Here is a 25,685-nt window from a genome sequence, read left to right on the forward strand (position 1 = left end):
TTTTTCTTTGCCTGACGTGTGGGGCACGGGAGGCCCCCGCAGAATGCGGAGCAGTTCATGACTTACTGCAGCCTGGGGAGATAAAGGGGCCCCAGGGTAGGATGGCCATTGTGCCTCACTCATCCATCTCTGCATCCCTCTGGGGGCTCACCGAGCAACAGCCTTGAGCCCTGGAGGCCTTTGATAGATGGCTGTCGAGCTGAACCGAACGGACACTCGGCTCGTCAAGCTGCAGGGCTTTCTGAGCAGCTACTTCGAGTGTGTTTGAAAAAGCAATCCCCCTGGAGTCTGAGGTGAGTCAGGACCCTTGATGCTCTTCTGGGTTCCATTCACGGAGGGCCTAGCCCCTCTCAAGCCTGAGCCCTTTCCAAGCCCCAGACCCAGACCAAGGCGGGGGGCAGGAGTCTCCTCAGCATCACTGAGCAAGAGGGTCCCAGCCTCACAAGTCGGGGAAAGACAAGGCTGGGGAGGGAATGGACCACCTGGAGTCTGGACAGCATAGAAGGTGAGGGGAGGGCAGCTGAGTGGGAGCCCAGTTGCTTCAAAGAGCTCAGGTTGGAAGCAAAAATATATACATAATGTCAACTCTCAGTGGTTTACATAAATGAACAGAGACTGAGCATGAATCATAGAAAACCACAGATAAACCAAAAGGAATTTATTTTGGTTTTTATTAGATTCAGACACATGCCCCCAATCCCAAACATGGAGAAGCAGTAAGAAGAGCACAGGCTTGGAGTGGTCCCAACCCTGTCACTGACCAGCTGCTGTGTGGCCTTGGGTAAGTCGTGTCTTTCCTTGGCTGGACCAGATCACCAGTTCTCAAATCTGGCTGTCATTCAAACCTCCCGGAGAGGCTCCATCTACCGAGTGAGACCTTCCTGCAGCAGGGGTCAGAAACCAGCATTGGCAACAAGCTCCCAGGTGATTCCGATGCACACAAGCTGAGCCAGATCTGCTGCCTGGGGTCTCAGAATCCCTGGACTGATAACTAGTGAGGTCACAGCCACTCTGCTGTCTTCCGCTTGTACAAGCCATGCTCACACAGGAGTGTGGCCCCACGCCACCCCAGCCCCGTGTGCACCCCTCTGCTGGAGTCCACGCTTGCAGCTTGGCCCTCCTATGTGCTGCCTGGGATTGAGCGGGGGCGGGGAGGAGGGGGGGCTTCGGGGGATGGCCTCAGTGAGACCCAGTGAACCCCTGGTCCCTGGAGGAGGACTGAAAGAGGCCTGATTGGCCCTGCTGTCACTTTGGGCTCCTCCTTCCCTTGATCCGACAAAAAGAGGTCTGCAGTCTGGAACCGAGGACGCAAAGCCAAGCAAACATTTACGGAGCGCTTACAGCGTGCAGGGCACTCCGCGGGGTACACACACACGGCCGCTCCATGACGGGGGGAGCCGGGCCTCTTCTCCTCCCGGAGCTGGGGCCTGTGCTGGCACAGACCCAAGCCACTTGGGGGGCAGAGCAACACGGGCGGAGGCAGGTCCCCAGCCTCCTGTCCCTGCAGGCCCTGGTGACGTGGCCTCTTCCTCATCGCTTCCTCTCCCAGCAGCCCCCTCCACCAGCAGCCCTGCCTGGTTTTACGACAGAGCATAAAACATGAAGATTAACAAACGGGGCCATTTACGAAACTGAAAACATGGAAAAACCAAGTGGAGATGGACTGATTAGATAAGGCAGTGGGCTGGGTGTTGCTTTTGGAAAAGGCCAGTTCTTAACCCCCCCTCCGAATGGCTCATTATGGACTCAAGTGCTGCTTTTTCCCTCTCCACGGCAGCATGCACAGCATGTGGACAACCCAGGGAGGGGTCAGGGCTTCCAGAAGGACCGACCAGGGCCAGTCTGGCCCAGACGTCCCTCACGGAGCTCAGACGGTGCTCCGCGAGCGCCTGCAGCTAGAGGGGCCGGAGCCCAGCTCTGCCCGCCCTCGTCCCGGGGCCGCCGGCTCGCGGGGACACAGGTGGGCGAGCATAGCGGGGACAGAGACGGCAGCCAGCGCGGGGTGCGGGGCCCGGGGTGGCGGGCACGGTGGGCGTGGGTGGAGGCGGCGCCAGTGACAGACAGCACGAGCACACGCTCCAGAAACCAGCCAGCCTGGGGATCGTGTTCCCCGCGCCTCGGCTTCCTCACCTGCACGAGCAGGTAACATGACCGAGGTCACGGGCCTCGTGTGAGGGTAGGTTGGTCCGTCTCAGTAAACCCTTCAAAAGGCTGTTTGGCGTCGAATAGTTGCTGCAGAAATGTATGCTGGATCCTTCTCTGTGGGGGTGGCCCTTGAGAAGATTCTGGAAGGAATCTGGGCAGAAGGATCCAGACAGGGAATAGCACAGGCAATGACCCAAGGCAGAAACGTCGCCAACGGAGAAACATGTGTCTGCGGGAGCGGCCCCGGTGGGTGGTGCTGATGCTGAGGGAGAACGTCCGTGCGCCAGGCGCCTGCTGTCCCCTGTCTGACACGTGCTCTCTCATGCCATCCTCACAGCAGCCCCAGCAGCGGGTCCCATCACTATCCTCATTTTCCAAATGAAGAAACAGAGCCTAGAAAGGTAAGTGACTCTCTAAGGGCACACAAATGGTGGAGGTGAGACTCAAAGCCTGGCCACCTGAGTCCCTGCCCAGGCCCGAGTTCTGAGCCATTCTGCTAAGAGAAAACGCCCTGGATTTTAGGGAAAAGGACAGTTTTTTTTCCCAGTGTCTGTTGATAACCCCTATGCCTGTCCAGCCTGCCCTCTCCACTAGTTTCTCTCACTCCCCATCCTTCAGCAACTTCTCTAAAGAATTCAAGGGCAGTTCTATGAAGCACAGAGATCTGGCCAAGAAGCTGAGGCTCCCAGAGCATTCAAAGAGGGGAGCGGACGACTCCTCAGGTACATTAGGTTGTGTGGCCCTTCAATTCTTCAGGGTGGAGGAATAACTTAAGGTGAAATCCAGACTTTGGGTGGTCAGGACAAGCAGCAGGGGCTGGGTGTTTGGGTTATGGGAAAAATCGTGTCTCCCTGGTGGGTTCTGAGGGTACCAGTTACCCTCCTAGCCATGCGTGACCTCGAGGCACAGCACTGGGAGGGAGAAGCAGGAATGCACGGAAGTCCCAGGGGACCTTCTCCAAGAAGCATCTAGAGGCTAGAGATGCCCTGCTCGCAGGTGGCCTGGTACAGTGCCTCTCAGAGTGCTGCTCTCGGCCGGGCCCTCCCACCACCGCTCACCACCTGCTCTTTCTTCTGGCATTAAGTAAGAACAACCTTGCCAGACCGCTTAGTGACATCCCATCAAGACGAGCATCATCTCATTCATTCTTGGCCCCTGCACCAAGGGCAGGTGGATCAGCAAGGTCTTCTTTGGACAAACTAACCTAGGGCATGAAAGACTCCTACAGATGCACCTGTTCCTCGGTCTTGAGGATGATACAAGGCCAGGAGGGATGAGGATGCTTCCTTGTCAATGCTGCCCCGTAAAAGAGATGCATCCCTTGGCTCTGTTCAGGAAAGAGACGGCACCGTCCCATGGGAGCTGCTGGCCTCCGGCATTTCACTGAGGCCGTCTCTGTCACTCTTCTCCTCGCTTTGTGCTCCCTCAGTGTAGTGGACCGAACTATGGACACCAAAAGATATGTCCATCCGGAACCTCAGAATGTGACCTTATTTGGAGTAAGGGTCTTTGCCGATGTAATAAGGTAAGAATCCTGAGATGAGATCATACTGCCTAAGGGCGGGCCTTAAATGCAATAATGAGTGTCTCTATAAGAGACAGAAAAGAAAAGGCACAAAGCATAGAGCAAAAGGCCATGTGAACATGGAGGTAAGTACTGGAGCGATGCAGCGATAAGCCAAGAAAGGCCAAGGTTTGCTGACAGCACACAGAAGCTAGGAGAGAAGCACGGAGCCTCTCCCAGAGCCTCCAGCAGGAACCAACATTCTAGGCACCCTGATTTCAGGCTTCTGGCCTCCAGAACTGAGGAAGAATACATTGCTGTTTTTTAAGCAGCCCCCCTGCCTCCCCCCAGGTTGTGGTGCTTTGCTACGGTGGCCCTTGGCATCTAGACTCGGTTTCCTTTCCTGCCACTGCTTCTTCCCATCCTGCATGTGGCCCTCCCCAGAGCACAGCCCTTTGCTCTCTGTGCTCCCCCGGCTGTCCTCCCAGGGCCCTCCTGCTTCACTGCGCACTTCATGCAGCTGAGAGCTCGCAGAGGTGCAGGCCAGACCCGGTGCAAATGACCACCCCTGCCACAGACACAGAGGGCGGTTCTTGATCTTTCTAAGCCCCCAAGTTGTCTCATCTACTCCTATTTCCAGCCTTGTTGTGGTGATGCAGTGAGTGACATTTGTGAGAAGCCCCTCCCACCAGGTTTATAAACAATCCTGCTTTTCTCACTCGTTCAGCCCTAGGCCTGAAACTTCCCACGCTGAGCATGGCTACGTCCATGTCTCGTAGACCCCTCAAGCTCCGCGTTCCTCCTGGCCAGAGCAGCTTCTCTTCCCACGCAGCCCTTCCCCAGCATGAGCCAAGTTGCCAGTGGGGCAGGAGGAAATGGGGCCAAGATGTAGAGCTGGTGACCTCCTTCCTCTCTCCTCAGAGATACCAAGGGGCCAAGACAGGCGGACCAGCGTTCAGCCGCCAACACATCCTCGGTAAGGCCTCCCTCTGTCTGGGGACGCTCTGACTGGGATTTGTAAAATCGTGTCTACACTACGTGGTCTCATTATTCCATGGGACAAATAATGACCTTTAAATCAGTCAGAGAAAGACAAATACCATAAGATTTCACTCATATGTGGAATTTAAGAAACAAAACAGAGGAACATAGAGGAAGGGAAGGAAAAATAAGAAGAAACAGAGAGGGGGGTAAACCGTAAGAGACTCTTAATCATAGGAAACAAACTGAGGGTTGCTGGAGGGGAGATGGGTGGGGGGATGGGGTGACCGGGTGACAGGCATTAAGGAGGGCACGTGATGTAATGAGCACTGGGTGTTATATGCAACTGATGAGTCACTAAACTCTACCTCTGAAACTAATTTAAAAAAACGATGCATTCAAAAAAAAAAAAAAAAAAGAAGAAAGAAATAGGCGTTTTCTACCAAAATGGACAAACAGCTATGAATCCTGACAACCTGTACATTCCTAGAGAGATCCTAAAGACGGCATCACTGTTGTCTTTCCTGACCTGGGGTCCCCTGTCGGTGGCACACGGTTGGGGTCGCTGGGACACCGGCCAGTGCAGCCCGCCGATGTACCATCCCACGCACCAAGCTCGAGAGCAAATAACTCTTTGATTCATGCAATCGTCTAGTTTTGGGAAAAAGAATGGTTGTAACAGTTTCACTGTTTGGATTATTCTAGGGTTTGTCCCAATAAGTCATTTTCTGGCATGCTGTTAAAACCCCCATTTTAGAATGCTGACTCTCGAAGCTCTCCAACACAGGAGTTCATGTTGGCTTCACTGCTTCTCCAGGCGCAGCGAAGCTCGCCGGTTCCGCGCTCCTTGAGAAGGTCACACCTACACTACAGACTTAGGATCAGCATTGTCTACACAGTGCAGTCTCTCACATCGGGGTGCGCGGAGGTGAGAGGCGCTCTGGGAGAATCTCAGAGCGTGGGCCAATTCTCGCTGATGGGCGCCCAGGTACCCGCGCCTCCTCCCGAGCTGCCAGCCCAGCAGTCCTGAACCAAGCGTGTGGGCTCATCTGGAGCGCCGCTCCCATGCGCACCTGTCCCTGCTGGGGTGATGTCAACCTAGGGACGGGGTGGGGGGGCGGTGGGAGGAATCCTGCATTCCCCGCAGAGCCATGCCCAATCAAGAGTGCCTGGCAGGTCTGGAGAAGGGCTCTGTGAAGGTGAAGGGCTCTTTTAATGTTAAGGGAGAAGGTTACTGGCTCCCTGAGCTTTTCCTTTTGGGGCCTTTATCTCCTTCCCTGTGGGATATGGGGGCTCATGAGAGAGTGCGGGGTCTTTTCCATTCTTTGCCCATGCCGTGCTACTTCACAGAGGGGTCTCTGGCCCAGTAGCTTCCCTGCTTTCTTGGGCCATGGAGAGGTCTCCCTGTCCTTGCTAAAGTGTGGGCATTGTACCCCAGGGCCAGGGTCGTGCCTGGCCCCACACTGACGGCCGAGACTCAGGGCTGCATGCAGGAGGGGTGCATGGCTGCGAGCAGCCCTGGGCTGCGTGGTAACATCTGGGCCAGAAGGAGGAAAGAGGCCCCCGTTCACCTGCGGGCTCAAGCAGCCGTCTCTGCAAACACCACCAGCAGAGAAGGCCACCTCATCACAGAATCCCCTTTCAGCGCCGTCCCCAGAGCCAGCTAACAACCTGTGAGCTGCACCCCAGCCACAAGGAGTGGGGTGCCGAGCCAGTCGCCTTGCCTCTCTGAGCCTTGCTGTCCTCATGTGAAGCTGGGAAGCATCGCGCTCGCTTCGGCTCTCAGGCGGGGCTGGTACCAGGCAGACTGCTGTACGTACTAGCTACGTCGAGGTTATTCCCAAGGAGTCTCCCGCAGGAGAGCATCGCTCGAGTTTGCCAGCACAGCCTTCCTGTCCACGCAAGGCACGGAGGGCAGCAAGCTCTGAGGACTGGCTGGGGTGCGGGTGGAGGGGGGGCAACTGAAGGGTGGGAGGCAGGTGGAAGGCTGTGATTGTAGCTCGGGACAGGTGTGGAAGGGGTGGCCCGGGGAAGCAGAGTGGCCACAGGGCCTGCAACACGGCCTGCTTCTGGACACACACACCGGCTCATGGCCGAAGAGAAATGGATGGGGCCTGAAAATCCCAAACCTCAGCCTGGGGTTGTGCCAGGCTCCCGAGGAGCACCTGCAGCCTTAAGGGGCATTGCCGGGCAACACACGCTGCCTGTTCCTTTACATGCCGTCTCCCACCCTAGGAAGCCAATGGAACCATCTGTCCGTGCCTCCTCCCCCAGGGGGCCCCACTCTGGTCCCTCTGGTCCCCTTGATCACCTGGGGAAGGGGCCCACTCCTCTGACACCAGACAGACCCAGTGAATCCGCCCTGGCATTGGGCAGCAGCCCCGTCCCTGTCAAGAGAGCAGACTGAGGCTCTCCATGCTCAGTCCTTCTTTCCTGAGACCTACCCTGAATTCCTCGCTGTGGCCCTAAGCCTCATGCTCTGCCACAGGGAGAGAGGACACTCTCCCCAAAACCTCATGCCATCAGGAAGCAGCTCTGATCAGCCATTCACAAGGTCTTTATGCAGTGTTTACTGAATACAGACGGAGGTACGAGGTATGTGAGGTGGTGGGTCCACGTGTAAAGAAAGCTGAAAGAGCCTTCCCCTTGGGAACTGATGGCCCAATGACGTTCCTGGCCTGAGCTGATCTGAGACTGCTGCATTTTACAGAAGGAGCTCCAGAATGAGGAAGAGTTGGGGGGGCCCGGGGCCCCTCACCCAGTGTGTACCTCTATCGTACGCTCCCAATCCTAAGCAGCCAGGCTCTCTGCCGTGCTGTGGTGGGACTGGGTGCCACCGCCCCTTCCTCAGCCATGGACGGGGCCACGGACGGGGCCACCGCTCTTCCACCCGGACAGGCCAAGTCCTGGTTGCGGAGCTGAAGGCTCGGGCCCTGTGCTCCCCTTGCCTGGCCTTCCCACAGCAGCCGCTCGGACATGCCCACAGCCTCTCTGCTCTGCACCATGTGCTTTGATGGAGAGCTTTTCCACCCCGGGGAACACGGCTCCCAGGTGGCGGATGGGAGGGTGACTCAGAATGGCCACTGGCCATGTGCGTGGGTTCTCGGTATTCAGCTGCTGACATTCCTGTCCCCCGGGGCCTGGACCTTTCCTAACCCCTGTCCCCCATACCGCCTGAGGCGCTCACACTGTTCAGCACTTGTTTTCCGTACTGGAGATTATTACTGGGTTTACCTGTCTCCAAGCGTGCGCTGATGGTCTCCCCACTTCCCTGTCCCCACTCCCCCAGCTACAAGACCCGTGTCCTTGCTGAGATAGGCTCTGGCTCACTGCTGGGCCCCCAGAGCTAGACCAACGCCTGGCACAGTAGACACCCCGTGCGTGTTTGGTGATTGACTGTCTGACTTGGGTAAATCCATGAACTTCTCTGGTCTTTGGTTTTGTCTTCATAACTTGGGAATAATAGCCTTTACTAGAATCTCTAGAGGAACGCCATGAGGCTAAAATGGACCGTGAGCCCCACGGTGTGTGTGTGTGTGAGTGTGTGTGTGCGTGCGCGTGTGCACAGTTATTTACGTGCTGCCGATCAATCCACCCTCCGTGCTCTGCTTGAAGACGCTGGAGCTGAGAGCCGGCCACCCATGTCTCCCCGACTCCCTGGGCAGCCGGCTTCTAGTTAGCTTCTGCCCATGGCAGGCCCTGGCAGGACTAAATGGCAGGGGAGGGCAGAAGAGCCTTCCTCCCTGACTTGAGCTCCTGTAATTACAGTGCCAGCAGCGGTCGGCTTCAGGCCCACACCCCGGCAGCTTCCTTCCTTTCGGTGCTCCTGAGCAAGCCTTGTCCTGCTCCCCTGGGGCACCCGCAGCCCCACTGTGCACGGGGCTGTCGGAACACAGCTCCACAGCACTCCTCACCCCCTGGGGGCCCCCAAGCCAGTCCCTGTCCCCAGAGTTGGGGACAAGACACCCTGGGGTGTCTCCTCAGATGACTCGGCACCAGATACGCAGCGCCCCTCTTGGAGGTCTGAACACTAGCAATGCCCTGGAGCACCCTTCCCGGAAAGCGGGGCCCTTCCCTGGCCCCTTGGATGTGATAATGCCACTCTCTTATGCTCCCATCCATGGGAGTGTCACTGCTGCTTCTGGTTCCTAATCTCTGGGCATCCTCAACATCTGCTTTTCCCTCTTTCAGCCTTCCGACACCAATTCCCTGACTTAAAGCTCTTAAAAATTAGTGTGGTTTCGATTTCTGTTTCCCTGACCGGGCCCCTCCCTGCAGCAGGGGGGAGGAGCTGAGGGGAGAAAGTTTAAGTGGAAACGTAGCAGTGCATGAGAAGGAGAGGACTGAACCCCCACCTGGGGTCCACAGCCCCTGTTTTATTCACCACAGGACATCTGTGGGGGCTGGGTGAGGGTCCTGGCTAATGTTACCTTTGCCGGGGTCCCTAGCACCTTAGCTTCTCTCTCTGGAGCCTGTGAGGGCTCCAGTCAGGGCCTTGACTTTCTCTTGGTTCTCTTGGCTACAAGGACTTCTCCTTGGGAACAGACGGGGGGTCCCCTTCCTTCCTCCTCTCTGCTCAGTCTATTCCCATCATTCAGTGGATCTGTTGTTCCTAAAGCTTCCAGAAAACAGTAGGCACAAGGCCTGTGCAGGGGAGGAGGAGGCCGATTTTCACCCAAGTCTGTCTTACAAATACCCCATCTTTGGATGACTCATCCGCTGTCCAGCTGTGGCCTGTGTGACTCACAGTCCTCTACTGAGTCAGGTCCAATGCTAAGTGTTTACATGCCTTCTCTTAACTCTCAACCACAAGCCCATGAAATTGGAACTATTATTACCCCTCTTTCAAAGCTGAAGGACTCAGGCTCAGAGTTGAAGGTTAGTCAATTAGTCTACAGAACTGTGACCAGAGCCCAAGTTGGCTGATACTCAAGTTCTGCCACCGGGACTGGGATTCCTGCAGATTCCAGAGCAAAGGGGCCTTGAGAAGGGGAGAGATTCAAGATCCTCTGCTCAGGAAGCTGCCCTGGGAAGGTCTCCAGGGCTCTGGAGAGGGCTGAGCACCTGAGGGCCAAGAGGACCTTCCTGGCAGACAGAACAGTAGAAACATGGAACCTACTTGCACCAGGCTCTGAGCTTATCCTGGGAATCGGCGCTGAGCACCCCCAAGGATGAATGAGATGATGGGAAGGTTTGACCAATGTCAGTCGCCCAGACCCAGTTCTGCCTCCTGGACTGGGACCAGGCTCCAGGCCTGGGGGCTGAGAGGTCAATTCAGCCCTCAGGGGTGTTCACCCACCTCTGCTGCAACCCCTTTGACCAAGTGCAGACATGGGATGTGTTTTTTCAATCCCAGACGGCTCCTCACTCCTAGGGAGCAGGGGCAAGAACGTGCCTCCCCAGCTGCACAGTCACACCAAATCCCAGCCTGACCAAGCAGACGGCACACACCCTTTGCTGCCACTCTCCCCCACAGAGGCAGGGACTGTGCCCTCCTTCTGGCCCTTGATCTCTGCTGGGCTCGGGGACCTGGCCGTGCAATCTGCCAAAGGCCAAGGACCCTCTTCTCGTCTCCAAGTCCTTCCCCCCGCCTCCCCAGCCGCCGGGCCAGGCAGAGTCAACCACATCAGCGCATCTGGGAGGGTGACATCTTCCTCGTCAGGAAGCAGCTGAAACAGTCTCTGGGGGTTTGGGGTGCATATCAAACTCTGTAAGAATTACTCTGTAATTCTTTCACACGATCCCATCGGTGCTCAGGGCCCCCAGAGAGATGGCTTCTGGATTGTATCTCTCTCCTTCCTTCAGTATACAGATGGCCGGAGTCGGTCCTGAGTTCAGGACAACAAAGGCAGGCTGATCGGTTGGGCTATAGAGTCTGGCCTTGGGTTTCTCAGCATCTGGTGTTTGAGCTGCCCGGGAAGCTGAATGTCGGAGCCATTTGTCCTTCCATCACATGCCTATACTCGGCCCACAGACTTGAAGCAGGGACGCTGCAGCGCCCCCTGGCTTTCTCAGGGGAGAGGAGGCAGGGGGAGTGTAAATGCGGCAAACTGGTCCCACCTGTCTGTTCTGACCCCCAAAGGCTGTGGGAGATCGCAGGGGAGCAAGGGAGCAAGAAAAGGGCCGTGGGGTCTGCAGGGAGTCAGGGGAGTGGACCTGAGGATGCCTGCTCTGTTCCGGGGGACCCAAACATCTGAGGGGGACAGAGGCCCTAAAAGGGAGACGGCCAGAACAGAACAGAACGAGATGGACAAAAGGCAGGAGAGAAAGAGAAGCAGCCCTTGCAGAGGAGCCTCACAGGGTGGGAGGGATAAGAAACAGTAAGAGGATGGGCAGACTTGGTGTGAGCACTCACGTACCCGAACCACGGAAGGGAAAAAGCAGGGGCAGCGGCCAGAGTCATCTGAATGTGGCAGTGGCCGCCAGGCGCTGTGCTCTCCCCACCTATCAGACGCTGCTCTAAATACACTGCATACGTTATTTCAGTGAATCCCAACAACCCTATGGGGTAGCCACTCTTGTAATCCCATTACACAGAGGAGGAAGCTGAGGCCAAGGGAGAGGACACAGTGAGTGAGCGGCCCAGTTTGGGCTTGCGTGACCCTGGAGCCTGTGGGCTGTAACACCTGCCTGCCATCCAGCCTGCAGCCCCTCGAGGCCCCTCCTCCTCCCTGATTCTCACCGGGAGGAGAAAACAGGGACTCCCCACCTTTACTTGAAAATGGGACTCCTTGGGGCGCCTGGGTGGCTCAGATGGTTAAGCGTCTGCCTTCGGCTCAGGTCATGAACCCAGGGTCCTGGGATCGAGCCCCACATTGGGCTCCCTGCTCAGTGGGGAGTCTGCTTCTCCCTCTCCCTCTGCCTCTCCCCCTGCTCATGCTCTCTCTCTCTATCTCTCTGTCTCAAATGAATAAATAAAAAATCTTAAAAAAAAAGAAAATGGGACTCCTTTTCCTCTCCCCATTCCCACCTCCCAGCCTACGTAAGAGACCCATGGAAGGGAAGCTTCAGTCTCCAGGCCAGATCTCTGACTGCACGCTCCACCTCTATGTTTTGGACCTTCTCCTCCCCAAAGTGGGTCTCTTTTTGTGCCATTCTTGTAACTGGTATAAACAGAACAATGTGCTCTCTGGGGTGGGCATACGAATTAAAGGAGCTCTAATGTGTGCACAGCACGCAGGACCCCCCGGGGATCAGTAAATGCAGTTTCTGCCCCGACCCACCCGCACAGGTCTCACCTCCCCCTCCCCCCCCCTCCCCCCCCCCATACTGTGAATGTGGCCCTTCTGGGTCACCCATTCAGTGGGAGGGGCAGTCCTGCCACCCAGGTCAAAGGAGCCGTGTCTGGTCAGACCTGGGCATGGTATGGACACAGCGGCTCAGACCAAGACTGGCAGATAAGTATCTCTGCCCTGTGAGCACAAGAATGGCCAAGAGAGCCCCACTCTGCACAGGAGAAGCTTCGATAAGCTGTTTCAGGGGCAGGAATGGCACCCCTCAGGCCTGAGGAGGCTGGTCCCCGGGCATCCAGGGAAGCCACTCTGCATAATCAAAGGAGGGCAGTGGGAACCAGGGTGGTCTGCTGGGAGGGGGCGAGGTGTCGCTGTCGACCCTGGCAGGGCCCACAGGTTCCCGTGTGCTGTCCTCTACTCCTCTCACCCCATCCCCCACCTCGCAGTGATATTTCAAAAGTATTTCACCAATGGACATTTTATGCATGCTTTTTTTTTTTCCTGGATAAAAGAAAAAAGTCAACCTGACCAGATGAGGATACTTGGTGGTTGGGTTACAGCTATTATCATTTATTTTGTAATATGGACACTTGTCCTCAGAGTTTATCCCTGGCTGACAAGTAGAGCAGATGTGAACCAAGGTGTGAGCCCACAAATCCAGGCTTATTTTGCTTCCCTCCCGCCCAGCTGCCAAGCACTCAGCCACTCCTCAGTGGTTTGCTCCCAGGATTAAGCTTAATTGGCTGAAAGAACATGAGCAGGGAGCTGATGGTCCCAGGTCCCCCTCCTACTTAAGTAAGAGTCCCCCTCGTGCTGCCCTTTGAAAATCAGCCAGCCAATACGTGAGCCAATTAAGGCAAATTGGAAAGTAACAAGCCACCAAAGGTATTGTTCTTGGCACACATCTTTTTATATGCAATGGTTGCAACAATTAGACTCTCTCCCAAGGGCACTGGGAGTGACAAGTGAGAGGCTTACAGAGGCTCTGAGCAGGGAACCAAGCACTGATGTCCTTGGTATGAGCAGCAGACACTTCACTGCCTGATGGCAGGGCTCACAAATTCCTGCCACATTCCCTGCAGCAGGTTGGGAATGTCCAGGGTCAGCCTCACGTGTGAGGTCCCAGGCTGGGGTCCGGAGCCTATCTGCGCCCAGGAGCCCTCTGCCTGTGTTTCAACATCACCATCTAGTGCCTTTCTTCCCACCTTAACCCTGTGTTCTCTTTCTTTTTTACATTAATTTGTCAACGTACTTCATATATCTTAGGTCTTAATTTGTTGCTGTTCACATACATTGTAAAAATCTTCTCCTAGTTCAGGGGTTGGCAAACTTTTTCTGTAAAGGGAGAAATCATAAATATTTTCTACTTTGTAGTCCACGATACCATCTCTGTCAAAACTATTCAATTCCACCTCTGTAGTGCAAAAATAGCCAGACAAAACATAAATGAATGGAAGTGGATGTGTTCCAATAAAACTTTATTTAGAAAAGCAACTTGTGGGCCGAATTTGGGTCAGGCCAGTTTGCTAACTGCTGTCCTAGTCCACAGTTTTGTTTTTAAATTGTTTTTGTTTTTTTGTTTTTTGTTTTTTCTTGTGTTTTTTTGCTCTCTTTTGTCATACCAACATTTTTCACTTTGACATGATCAAATTTTTCTATCTTTTCGTGTATGGTTTGTGCTTTTTGTGTAGCCCATTTATTCTATAGGTGAAGAGACCGAGGCCCAGGAGGGAGAGTGGCTTACTAAGGTCACACAGGTACTGTGTAGCTGGAGCTTTGTTTCCCTGTAAGATCACATGGGACAAACTTTGTGATCAGACAGCCTCAGCTTTGAATTTTGGTCTGTCACTTATGCTTGGACAAGACACACACACACTCATGCATGCACGCATGCCCTTTTCTTTTTCCTGAAGTTAATTATTATCTCAATTTTTTAAAAATCATCCTGGTTGTCCATGAACCCCTCACTTATTTATTTCATATACTCTGATATCTCTATAATATGCCCATTAATAATATATTCTATTTTCTAAGTAATTAGTTCCATTTTTTTTCTCCCCTAGAGATACCATTTCTGGAACCCTCCATCTCCTTGCTCCAATCTGTTCTGGCTGCTTTGCCAGGCTCAGGATCTCCCTTCACCGGTGCTTTCTCTTTCTTAGTTTCTTCCTCATTTCATAGGAACAAATCTTATAGTGGCTCCCAGGAAAAATTTCCAGGAAAAAATTCCCTGAAAGCCATTTGAATCCCTGCATTCCTAAAAATGTCTTTACCTTCATCCTTCACTAACCATTTGGATACAGAACTCTGGAATGAAGTACTTTTCCATCAGAATTTTGCAAGTCCCACTCCACTAGAATTCATATGTCAGCATTACTCTTAGAGATAGGCACTCTGACCACTAATCCTTTGCATGTAAACTATTACATCTCTATGGAAGTTTGTAGGATTTTTTTTAACCTCGAAGTTCCATGATTTCCCAATGATATGCTTTAATGTGGGTCTTCTTTACTCGAAGAGCCAGACACTTGATGACCTTGCAACCTGAGGATTTTTGCTCTTTGGCTCTGAAAAATGTTCTTACAACAACGTGGCTGCTGAGCGGAACAGGGAACCCATCCTGCACATGCTGGGGCAGTACCTGGATCTGGCCCAGTGTGGCATCTGTGGGCATGAGGTGGCCTCGGGCTCCAGCCAGCCCACCACCCACTTTGTGCGGACCTTCCCCCACGCTGAGTGGCAGCTGTCGGAAGGGGACAGCATGTCAGTCACCAGTCAGGCTCAAGGGCTGTCCAGTGTGAAGGCCCTGCTGTACTTGGATGTGACCCGGGATTGGGAGCAATTGGGGCAGGATCCTGCCAAGGTCCCCGGACCTGCTATTCAGTATCTATATGATCCGCATCAGCCCCCTGAAATGCACCAAGAGGCTCTTCAGAGCAGGAGGGAACCTACCTGCTCACCCCCAAGGTGCTGCTGATCACCTATGGGCCCGATAAAATCAATGGAAGATCATGCCACAGAGTAATGTAGATTTTGACCTAACCCTTAGATGCAGTCACCCGGAGTGGGGGCCATGGGACACAGCCTTCCGGAAGGACATGCTCCTCCAAGCCAGTGGCCTTCTCCTGGAAAGAATGGTGGACATGGCAGCCAACATGTGCCTGATATTCCAGAAAGAGTAACCCCCTTCTTCTCCCCATGCTTGTGTCTCCACCCACACCCCTTCTGGAACAAATCCAGACTGCCAGTCCCTGCCTCCCAGGGCTGGGCAATGAGGACTGGCCTTGCCCAGTCTGGGGGCTCTTGGCTGGTGGCCCAGGGCTGCTTAGCACCTGGGAATAAAATGTTTCTTGCTGACAAAAAAGAAAAAAAAATCCTCTAGTGTCATTTCATTGGTTTTTGGATTTTCAGGAGAAATGAGAAATAGACACTGATGTCCAATTCCCCATATTTAACATGATTTTATTATCTTACTATCTTAATGTTTAAAGAGACCATAGGAAGCCCTTGCTAACTAATCTGGAATCCAGAAGCTGTAACATTAAAATAATAAATTTGGTAACATAAAAAAAAACCCTGCTCTGTATGACAAAAGACAACATATGGAAAATTAAAAGACAAATGACAAAATGGGAAGATATTTATTTGTATTTCTATTATTACAAAAAGTAGCTTCTAGAAATTGATAAGAAAAAACCCCTAACATTTCAATTTTTAGAATGGACAAGGATCAGAGAAAAGGAAATTTAAATGACTATTAAGCATATGAAAAACAGCCAAATCTCACTCATAATAAGAGAAGTGCAAATTTAAACTACTCTGAGATACCATTTTTTTCAACTATCAGATAGGTAAAAACCCAGAAGTTTGACAATTCGCTTTGTGGATAAGGGTGTGTGGAAATAAGCATTCTCCTGCATCTCTGGCAAGTTTTTGTAATCTTTGGATAACAGTTTCCTTATCGGGAAAATAGAGCTAATAATAGTGCCTACATACTTTATAGGATTATTAGAAGGATGAAAAGAAATAATGCACATAGGCTGTCTAACACATACCTAATGCACCCTTAGTTAAATGCTACTTATTGGGGCGCCTGGGTGGCTCAGTTGGTTAAGCATCTGCCTTTGACTCAGGTCATGATCCCAGGGCCCTGGGATCGAGTCCCGCATTGGGCTCCTTGCTCAGCGGGGATTCTGCTTCTCCCTTTCCCTCTGCCTCTCCTCCTGCTTGTGCTCACTCTCTCTCTCTCTCTGACAAATAAATAAATCTTTTAAAAATAAATAAATAAATAAATAAATACTACTTATAAACATTATTAACATCTATTTGACCACATCATTTGTATTTTTCTTCACTGAAGTTTCTACAAAAGACAAGAATACTCTCCTGTGAGATCTCCAAGGACAGAGACCAGGCCGCACATTTCTGTGTCGCTCTAGTCTCAGGCGCAGGGCAGGACACAGAGCCTGTGCTCACTAAACACCTGGTTTGAAATATAATGAAATATATTGGTCCATTCTTAGGCTACACCTGTAATCTTGGGCTTGTGCCCAGAGTTTCTTATGTTGCCTCCAAGCAGGAGGGCAGAGGCCAGCAGCTGAGATGAACAACAGGGATGCAGGCCCGTGTGCAGAGCTGGTGCCCCGGGGTTGAAGTGCTGAGTGCACCCCGTCAGCAGACAGCCCTGAGACGGATGAGGCACATTACTCTGTGATCACCGACACTGCCAATCACTGGTGCCCCAGCTGTCAGCTCAAGGAAGCAACGCCTAGTCAGGGAGAGGCGCATGGGCCAGGGCAGGGCAGACACCACAATGCAATCTCCCCGGGGTCAGGAGTGGGGGGGAGCTCCTACTGCCACCTGAGAACATGTCTCAGTGGCAGGGGCCCCTCCTGCCTCCTGCTGGGGAACCCAAGGGAAGGGAGGGGCCGAAGAGCCGCACAATGCCTGATGTCTCGATAGGAGGACTCTTGATGCCCTGGTCATTTCATGTTTAGGTTATGATCCCATTTTCAATAACAATCTCTAAGCCTCAAAGATTAGAGACCTCAGGCCCTTTCCGCCAGACTCACTCCCATTTCTCCTCCTTTGTTTCCCAGCAGCTCCTCTGATAACAAAGGCAGAGGGAGGCAGAGAGTGATGCTAGAATCAGGGGGAGCTCAGGAGGTCACCTGGTGCCGTCCTCTGTCTTCAGGCCAGTGACCTTCTAAACCACTTCTAATGCAAGCCGCCATTATGCCTGGCGTTATTAATATGACAGCTGACATTTGTTCTGTTTGTGGTTGGCAGGAAGCTGGTGCGCATGCTGTCTCCTTTGGGATCCCAGCATATGCAGCTTATGTGAGTCAAGTGTTCTTATTGTGTACAGACAAGCGGATAGGCTGGGAGAGGCAAGGCCCCTGGCTCTTTCAAAACCAAATGCTATTCTCTTTCTAGAAGGTCCAGAGAGTCAATTCTGCGTTTAATCATCTGATGGTCAATGTTACACACACACACACACACATACACACACAGAGTTGCGTCTGCTTTTATGTAAACCCAATTCCACTTGCTCATTCCTTCATATACATGGAGAGCAGCCGGTCACTGCCTGTTCTTCCTGTACATACTTGGCAAAGTCAAGGACAGCAAATGACTCATCCAGAAGCCTTCTCCCTGCCAGGCTGCAAACTCAAGCTCTCTCCTTCCCTCTCTGGTCAGCAGGAGTGTGTGGGGCTGTAAGTAGGTCAGCAGGGGTTTGGTGTGAGTATTCCTAGGCAGGCGGGAGGGAGGTGGGAAGGAAGGGAGGGAGGGCAGTGTGTGCTCTGGAGATGGGGGTTCGTTTTGCTGGCATTGAGAATGGTGGAGAAAGCCACGGACTTCATCACCTCTCCCCTCTACAGCTTCCCTGCCGGGGAGGGGACAAGGAGAGGGTGCCTGCAGAGAAGTACTGAAGTAGGCAGCAGCCTCTGCAGGGGAGAGAACTGTCAGCTCAGGCCCTTGGTGGAAACACACTTTCTTCTAGGCCTTCAGATCTGAGCTCTCCTGCAGCTTGCACCTGAGGAGCTGACGAAGCTGGAGGAGAAGAATTACAGGCCTCTCCAGTCTCTCTTCCCTGGTGGTTTAACCTTCACCTCGTGAAATGCATGGAGGTCTTGGGCCAGACAGAGAAAATAACTTCCTGAAGTATGTGATTTCCGGCTAGCCAAGCATCATTGTCAGAGCAGTGACGCCATGTTGGGGCTGGACAGCCAAATTCTAGGCCCACTTAGGCCAGTGATGTTCCTGGGGGACACTGGCTGGCCCAGACTCAGACCCCATTTGGCTGCAATTTCCATAACCACAACAACAAAAGGCTAAAACCACCTGCTATGACCACTCAGAAGATGTAATAGAAGGAAAGTGCTCAGAAGACAGATGGCCAGGCACTCATGGTCTCCACTTCTTGGTCATCCTCCCCCTGGGAATCCCCTTGCCCATAGTTCTGAGCCAGGGTCCTCCTCTTGGCCCACACCCACCCATTATGGTCAGCCATCTCTCCCTCCTTCCTCCCTCCTTCCCGCGTCATACTGCGTCTCTGCCCAGTGTCTGGGCCTCCCAATTCAACCCCAGTCTGTGCGTGTGCCTTGCCACCCCTAAACCACGTCCCCGCACCATAATCCTAATCAGCAGCAGCATTACTGAATGCTTACTCGGAGCCAGGTGATGGGCCACCCACTGTTCCCTTATTGTATTATATTTAATCCTCACAACAACTCTGAGGTGGGTACCATCACCAGCCCCATTTTACAGCTGAGGAAACAGACGAGGAGTGGTAAGTGATATAACTGAGATTCAGATCCCGAAAGTTGGACTGCAGATCCTGTCCTTTTGCCAATTAATTCCACTCCTCACTGTCAGTATTTTCTTTCATCCTCAAATCTCCCCTCTTCCACAAAGGGAACAGGAGGTGGGAAGGGCCTCTTCCAGACTCACTCAGCCTGAAGGACTGACCGCGAGGTGTGAGGAGCCGTCCGCTGAGGGCGGGCCATCACCCCCTCCCTTGTGTGCAAGAGATGCAAACAACTTCTAGTGTTTGCAGAAGCAAAATGCAGCATGGAGAATACAATCTACGACAAAATAAGCAAAGCATTTGAAAATCAAATAAAAATGACCTTTGCTTTAGCCACTCTTTGAAATTATGTGCACCTGGGCCTAGTGACTCAGAATGTGGGTGACAGGTGCTTAATGACTTAATCAGAACCACAATCAGGGCTGGATAGGACCTCACACACCACTTTGTCCAACTTCTTGATGTTACAGATGAGGAAACTGAGGCCCACAGAGGGGGAGGAGCGTCCTCTGGGCCTTACCGCCAGGAAATGGTGGCCTGAGCGGGGAACCAGCGGCTCTCCTGAGCTCGGACCATGCCTCTTAGCAAGGAGATGGAAGGTAGCAAAGGCACTAGGAAGTCTTACTAAGCCTAGCGGCCCCTTCTCACCACACCACCCGGGTCCTTGCTGTGACTTCCATTTTATGGATGAGGAAACAGGCTCAGTGGAAGAGTCTGGACACCGAGGAGGTCCCGAACTGGCGTTTCCTAGTTTCTCCCCCTACCATCTATTGGACGGACACGTACTGCAGCCAAGTTACGTCGGGCACCACACAGAAGGATGGGGCTGAAGGGAAGCCCAGTCCTGTCTCCCTGGGAATTCACGGTCCTGGGAAACAACAGGTGTTGGGGTGGGGGGCAGGGACGCTGTGCTGGGACAGGCATCAGAAGGCACTGAGGTCACTTCTCTATATACATTGTTTCTTGACCAAGGTGCGAGAGGAGTCTGGCAGGTGTGGGCAAGGACGGCCATGCCCAGAAGGGGTGGGAGGGGGCGCCAGGTAATCAGTGGCTGGGCCGGGGTAGTGAGGTGTCTATCGCCAGGGACCAGGCCTTCGCCCCTGCTGGGCACACAGCCAGCCAGCCCACAATGAGGCAGGCGGGCATCTACCCCGGCTTGACCCAGACTCTGCTCCCGGAGAGAGCTATTTACATCCAGAACTGTTCAAGGACAGGGACAGCACAAGCAATTCCTGGCAGTAAAACCCAAGCCCAGCTCTGCTCCACTCCCGCACTCTGTTTTCATATGGTCAATAAAGTGGCTGCCCGATCCACGTTCTCGGCAGTAGAGCTGAGGTCTGAGTGTTCAGCCGGGAAACCAGCTGACCGCACCGGGGGGGAGAAGTGACTGCCTCCCTAGGTTGCAGGCTTACTGCCCCTGCCCAGGGGCGCGCTGCCCGCTCAGATGGGGCCTGTGTGCAGGGGCCCTTCCTATAAAGCCCCGCCAAGCTAACAAAGACGAAGCTCCTACAGCCAGGCCATGCCCTCCCCCTGCGGAGCCTCTACGAGGGCCTTCCCTGTGTCCCCGGGAGATGCCCTGTGAACCTACTCAGGAAGAGACCGTTCTCACAGAGCTGCAGCAAGGCCTCCCGGCCCAGCCTGCCGTGCGCTGTGGAGTGGGCACGAGCTGTGATACAGGTGTGTCACGCAGGGACGTGACGAGGCTGGACATGGAATGTAAGCACAAGGGGGAGTTAGCAGATGCACAAACCCAGTGCAGCGCCTGCAGCATCACGCGCGTTGGCGAGAGCCCTCCGCTGCCCTACTCTCCGGACAGAAGAGGACTCCGAATGCCTCGTGCCCCCCCTCTACCCTCACTCCAGAGCCACTGGTGCTGCCTTCTCCCTCCCCCATGCCCGTTTCCATTGATTCAAATCCCACCTCTTCAGCAAAGGCCTGAGCAATGCCACTTCTTCCAGGAAGCCTTCCTTGAGCCTCCCAGCCAGAGGCACTCAGCCCTCTTCCGAACACAACGTGATCTAAAGCCTGCTCTAATAATAAAAAATGCTTTCTGCCCTGACATTACTCTTTTATGTAAATATCTGAATGTCCCCCCAAATTCACTAGCCCCCCAGGGCAGGATTCACGTCCGATTCATTTCAGCATCCCTCACAGGGCTAAGCGCGGTGCTAGGCACCCAGCGGGAGCCCAGCAAATGTCTCCTGAATGAACGAACACAACATTCTTGCCCACACACGTGAAAGACACACAAGGCTGGCAGGCAGGTGCCTTGGGGTGCCCTCACTTGTTCCCCTCCTTTTCCTGCTCCCCTGGATGGAAGTTTTTGCTTTTCTCGGTGAATCATTTATATCAAATGTGTGCAATGGGTGGTAGCTGGAGAAAGAAAGATTGTTGTCTAAGCATCAGATATTCTCAAGCCTGGAAAAATCAGGCGACTGCTCCCCTGGAAGGACCCAAAGGTTCACTGCGGCCCTTTGGGGAAAGAGCAGGGACTCTTGAGAGGAGGGTGGGGTTGGAAGAAGCTGGATGTGGGGGTGGCTGGACGGATTCCAAGAGAAGGGACCCCGCAACCAGCACAGCGCCCTGGAGGCGAGCCCTGCACACGTCCAGCCGGCCGTGTGCCCCGAGAGCTGACACCGAGACCGCACGGTAGCCTGGAGCAGACAGGAGCTGATGAGCCCCTGCCCCCAGCGCCCGGCCCAGAGCACACAGCCCGGGCGGAGGACTGCTCAGAGACTCTTGCTGTCTGGGAATCCTGAGCCTCCAAAGTAGAACAGACCCTTTCTATGCCTGCAGGTTGAACGACACAGTGCCCAGCACCAGATCTCCCATTTACACGGTCACAGCTCATTAACAGCTTCGCTAATAGTTCCAGCCTCCATGAACTGACTGTTGACATTTGCTGATCACTCTAGGGCTACGTTCAACTCTTTCACTCTGGCAGAGTGATGGGACTTATCCACCAAGGGGGAAGGATTCCACCCACCCATTCTCCCAGGCACTCACCCATTCAGACACAGGCTGAAATCGGGGGGGCTTGAATGGGATCAACTTAGTTTCTGTGAAAGTTTCCTGCCAGGTTAGAACCTCTGGTCTAATTGCAGTGCTCGGATTCCCAATTCCAAAATAGAAAGTCTCTGTCTGGTTATGTTAGTCTCCAAATGCCTCCCACCAGCACGATTCTGGGTTCCCCAGGAGGGAGGACGAGGGTTGAGGAGGAATTTGTGTTTGAGGCCCACAGCCAGGGGCTGGAGGAGTGCCTGGCAGGGGTGTGCAGACTAAAGATACTCTGGTACTTCTCATGCTTTTATACATGGGGAACAAAGGCGTAAATAACTCAAAATGATAAAGCCCATCCACTTGGAAAGTTCTGGCCAGTCAAGGGTGTGGATTCAAGCTCTAGGAGCTCACTTGACTCAAATCTCCCAAACCCCACCTCGTTGTGGCCATGATCCTACACGGCCATCTCTCAAGTGCACAGACAGCTGGAGAAGAGTGTGGGAGACCATTATGGGTTGAATGATGTCCTCAAAAATTCATCTGCTGAAGTCCTAACCTTTCGTACCTCAGAAGGTGGGCTTCTTTGGAAGCAGGATAGCAGCAGATGTAATTAGTTAAGATGAGATCATGCTAGAAGAGGGTGGGCCCCCAATCCAATATGACAAGTGTCCTTATAGAAAGGGGACATCTGGACATAGAGACGGATCTGCACACAGGGAGAGTGCCACATGAGGATGAAGGCAGAGATCAGAGTGATACAGCAGAAGCCAAGGAACACCAAAGAATTCCACCAACCACCAGAACCAGGAGAGAGGCCTGCAACAGATTCTCCCTCACAGCCCTCGGAAGGAACCAACTCTGCTGACACCTTAATCTCGGACCTCTAGCCTACGAGACTGTGAGACAATGCATTCCTGTTACTTAAGTCACCCTGGCTGTGGTATTTCGTAATGGCAGCCTGAGCAAATTAATATAGAGACCTGGTCTTGGGCTGACCGTGATATCATGAAGCTAAGTTAACTAAGGGTCAGACCCATAATCTTATTAGTTTAAGAAACGTATATAGAGAAAGCTAGAGGTAGATGGATGGATGGAAGGGTAGGTAGATAGGTAATGATAGATGGATGGAGAGAGAGATAGAAGAACAAATAGTAGGTGATGGGTAGATGGATGGATAGATAGATGGATGGGTGATAGACACACAGATGATGGATGGATGGATAGATGGATGGGTGGATGGATAGTTGGGAAAATAGATGATAGATAGACAGATATCCAGGCAGACAGATTGACAGATGACAGATAAATAGATGGATCTAACTAGTGTATAGAAATAGTGCCTGGGCCCTCCCCAGCCCAGCAGCCCTCCCACGCGGGGCTGGAGAAAGCCCTGCTGTGTGGGCGGCTGAGCGTTGGAGAAGCATCACACGAGAAGACAATGGGGATCTACATGGCACAATCACTATGGCAATTAGCCCCCCTGAACGCCCTGTGGTCAAGATACCCTTATCCCCATTTTACAAAATAGGAAGATGAAGCCCAGAGAGGTTAAGTCATTTGTCTAACACCACAGGGCTAGTAAGAAGCAGGGCTGGGATTCATACTCAGGCCTGCCTCGCCTCAAACACTGGGTCCTTTTGTCACACCTGCTGCTTTGCACAAACCCTGCCCTCAGTGACCCCATGTTCAAATAAAGGAGCTCGAAAGACCTGACCCATGAGCCAGAACTGCTTAGAGGGGGAAATGCTGTGTCTTCAATCGCTGTAATCCAGGCCAGCCCGTCCTCACCAATCAGGGGGCATCATGAGGCCCCTACCCTCTGCGCCATGAGTCCAACCTGCTTCCCTACAAAGTACTGGCTCCAAACACCAGCCTCAGGCTACGCATCTGGCCGCTCCCGCATTCGGCTGTCCTGCGGAGGTTCGGCCTCAGTCTGCCTTTCTGGTCCCAGAATCTCCCTTTGCTTTGGCTGCTCTAGTTCCTGGCCCATGGAACTCACCACTCTTAGCCAAGCTAGCCTTAAGCATCGGTTCTGGGGCTGGCAAGCCCCACCTCCTCCATGGCGGAGGGAGAGGAGGCCAGACACTATGGCTGATACAAAGGCAATCATACCTGCTGGGCAATCACACCAGGGCCCCGCTAAGATGTATGTAAATGTCTTCGAGTCTTGGGAGCTTCAGAGGGCTGGTGGAGGTACCCTCTTCAGGGGCCCAGGCCTGGTTCCCTTTCATGTCCCCAAATTACACTCCCATTCCCAGGACTGGACCTGACAGGGGCACATTAGCTATAGCCCTGGGCCTGGAGAACCTGGCTTCTATCTCACGTGGTCCTTCTATGCCGCTCTTCTTCGAGGTTCCCAAGCACACCAGATGCTGTAGCCTCTGAGACGCCTTCATGCTGTTCCTCTGGCTGAGGGGCCTTTCCTCCACCTCTTTGCCCTACTCTACTGGCAGGGCCCAGCTCAGATGGCATCTCCTCTGGACTCATCCCACACCGGGGCTGGGTGTCCCTCGGTTATGTCTCTTTATCACCCAGCAGTACTCATCGGGGTACTCCTTAAGCTCATGGTCATGTGCTCGTCTGAGGCCCTCACCAGCTTGGGATCTGGACCAGTAGGATCTTCGCCTGCCTTGCTCACGCCACACCTCTGCACACAGTAGTGGAAGGATAAGCAATTGTGAAGGATCCCATGACCAAGGCCATAACGGGCCAGTTAAGTTTCTCCAGAGGAAGCCCCTGAGCCCCAGGCCTAGAAGTTGTCCCCACAAATGTTGTTGTCCATCAGGGCAGAAGGGCAGCTTCTCGGGACCACCTTGGGTCCCAACAGGATTCAGAGTCCATAGTACTCACTCAGACCGTGAGCCAGGAGTCTACTCAAAGCTCAGCCCTGGAACACCATGAAGTCTAGCCAAGAGCACAGACCAGCATGAAGCAGACACAAAAAACTCTACCATTCAACCAGTGACGCTAAACCTCCAGGATCCATGAAAGGAATGTAGTCATGCTATGTCAATCACAGGCGACATTTGCTTGTCCTTAAAAGTACAACTCACATGGGACGCCTGGGTGGTACAGTCGGTTAAGCATCTGGCTTTTGGTTTTAGTTCAGGTCATGATCTCAAGGGTCATGACACTGAGCCCTGGGTCGGTCTCCATGTTCAGTGTGGAGTCTCCTTGACATTCTCTCTGCCCTTCCCGCTCATGCTCTCTCTCTCTCTAAAATAAATAAAATCTTTAAAAAATGTACAATTCACAGATAAAAATAGAACTTCTATGAGCTAAATGTAAAACCAAGGCCAGGGTCATTCAGCCCATGTGAAATTTTCACATTAAATCAACACTTCCTTGGGGGCTGCTTCCTGACACTTGAAAGCATAAGTTTGACTGGCTTAGGGCTGAGAGAGAAAGTGGGGACAGAGAGTCCTCATAGCAGCAGGAGGAAGAGGAGGAGGAGGAGGAGGAGGAAGAGGAAAAGAAAGAGAAAGAAAGAAAGAAAGAAAGAAAGAAAGAAAGAAAAGAAAAGAAAAGAAAAGAAAGAAAAGAAAAGAAAAGAAAAGAAAAGAAAAGAAAAGAAAAGAAAAAAGAAAAGGAAGGAAGGAAGGAAGAAAAAGAAAGAAAGAAAGAAAGAAAGAAAGAAAGAAAGAAAGAAAGAAAGAAAGAAAGAAAAGAAGGAAGGAAGGAAGGAAGGAAGGAAGGAAGAAAGAAAGAAAGAAAGAAAGAAAGAAAGAAAGAAAGAAAGAAAGAAAGAAAGGGAGGGAGGGAGGAAGGAAGGAAGAGGGAAGGAGGAAGAAAGAAGAAGAGGGAAAGGGGAAGGGAAAGGATAAGGGGAGGGAAGGGAGAATGGGGGAGGGGAGAGGAAGGAGAAGAAGAAGAGGAAGAAGAAGAAGAAGAGAGAGAATATATATGTCTTACTGCTATTTCCAGATCTGTTTGGCCCAGAGTCTGTCCTTTGCAGTATTCAAGGGAAGCTTTGGTGCCGGACCTATTTTTTTCTGATTTTTCCCTTGGCCGA

General features: G+C 52.9%; 1 protein-coding gene and 1 pseudogene across 2 annotated transcripts in view; one reads left to right on the forward strand and one right to left on the reverse strand.

Moving 5' to 3' along the window:
* KCNH1 (potassium voltage-gated channel subfamily H member 1) overlaps positions 1–25,685 on the reverse strand; it is a 370,040-nt gene that overhangs the window by 11,391 nt on the left and 332,964 nt on the right. The gene's annotated exons all lie outside the window — the stretch shown is intronic.
* On the forward strand, positions 3,790–15,072 carry LOC123845681 (methyltransferase-like 26; annotated as a pseudogene).

The sequence above is a fragment of the Mirounga angustirostris genome, unplaced genomic scaffold (genome assembly GCF_029215605.1).
Source record: "Mirounga angustirostris isolate CCGP_5_RB_7025 unplaced genomic scaffold, mMirAng1.0.hap1 SCAF_6, whole genome shotgun sequence".
In the NCBI taxonomy this organism is placed as follows: domain Eukaryota; kingdom Metazoa; phylum Chordata; class Mammalia; order Carnivora; family Phocidae; genus Mirounga; species Mirounga angustirostris.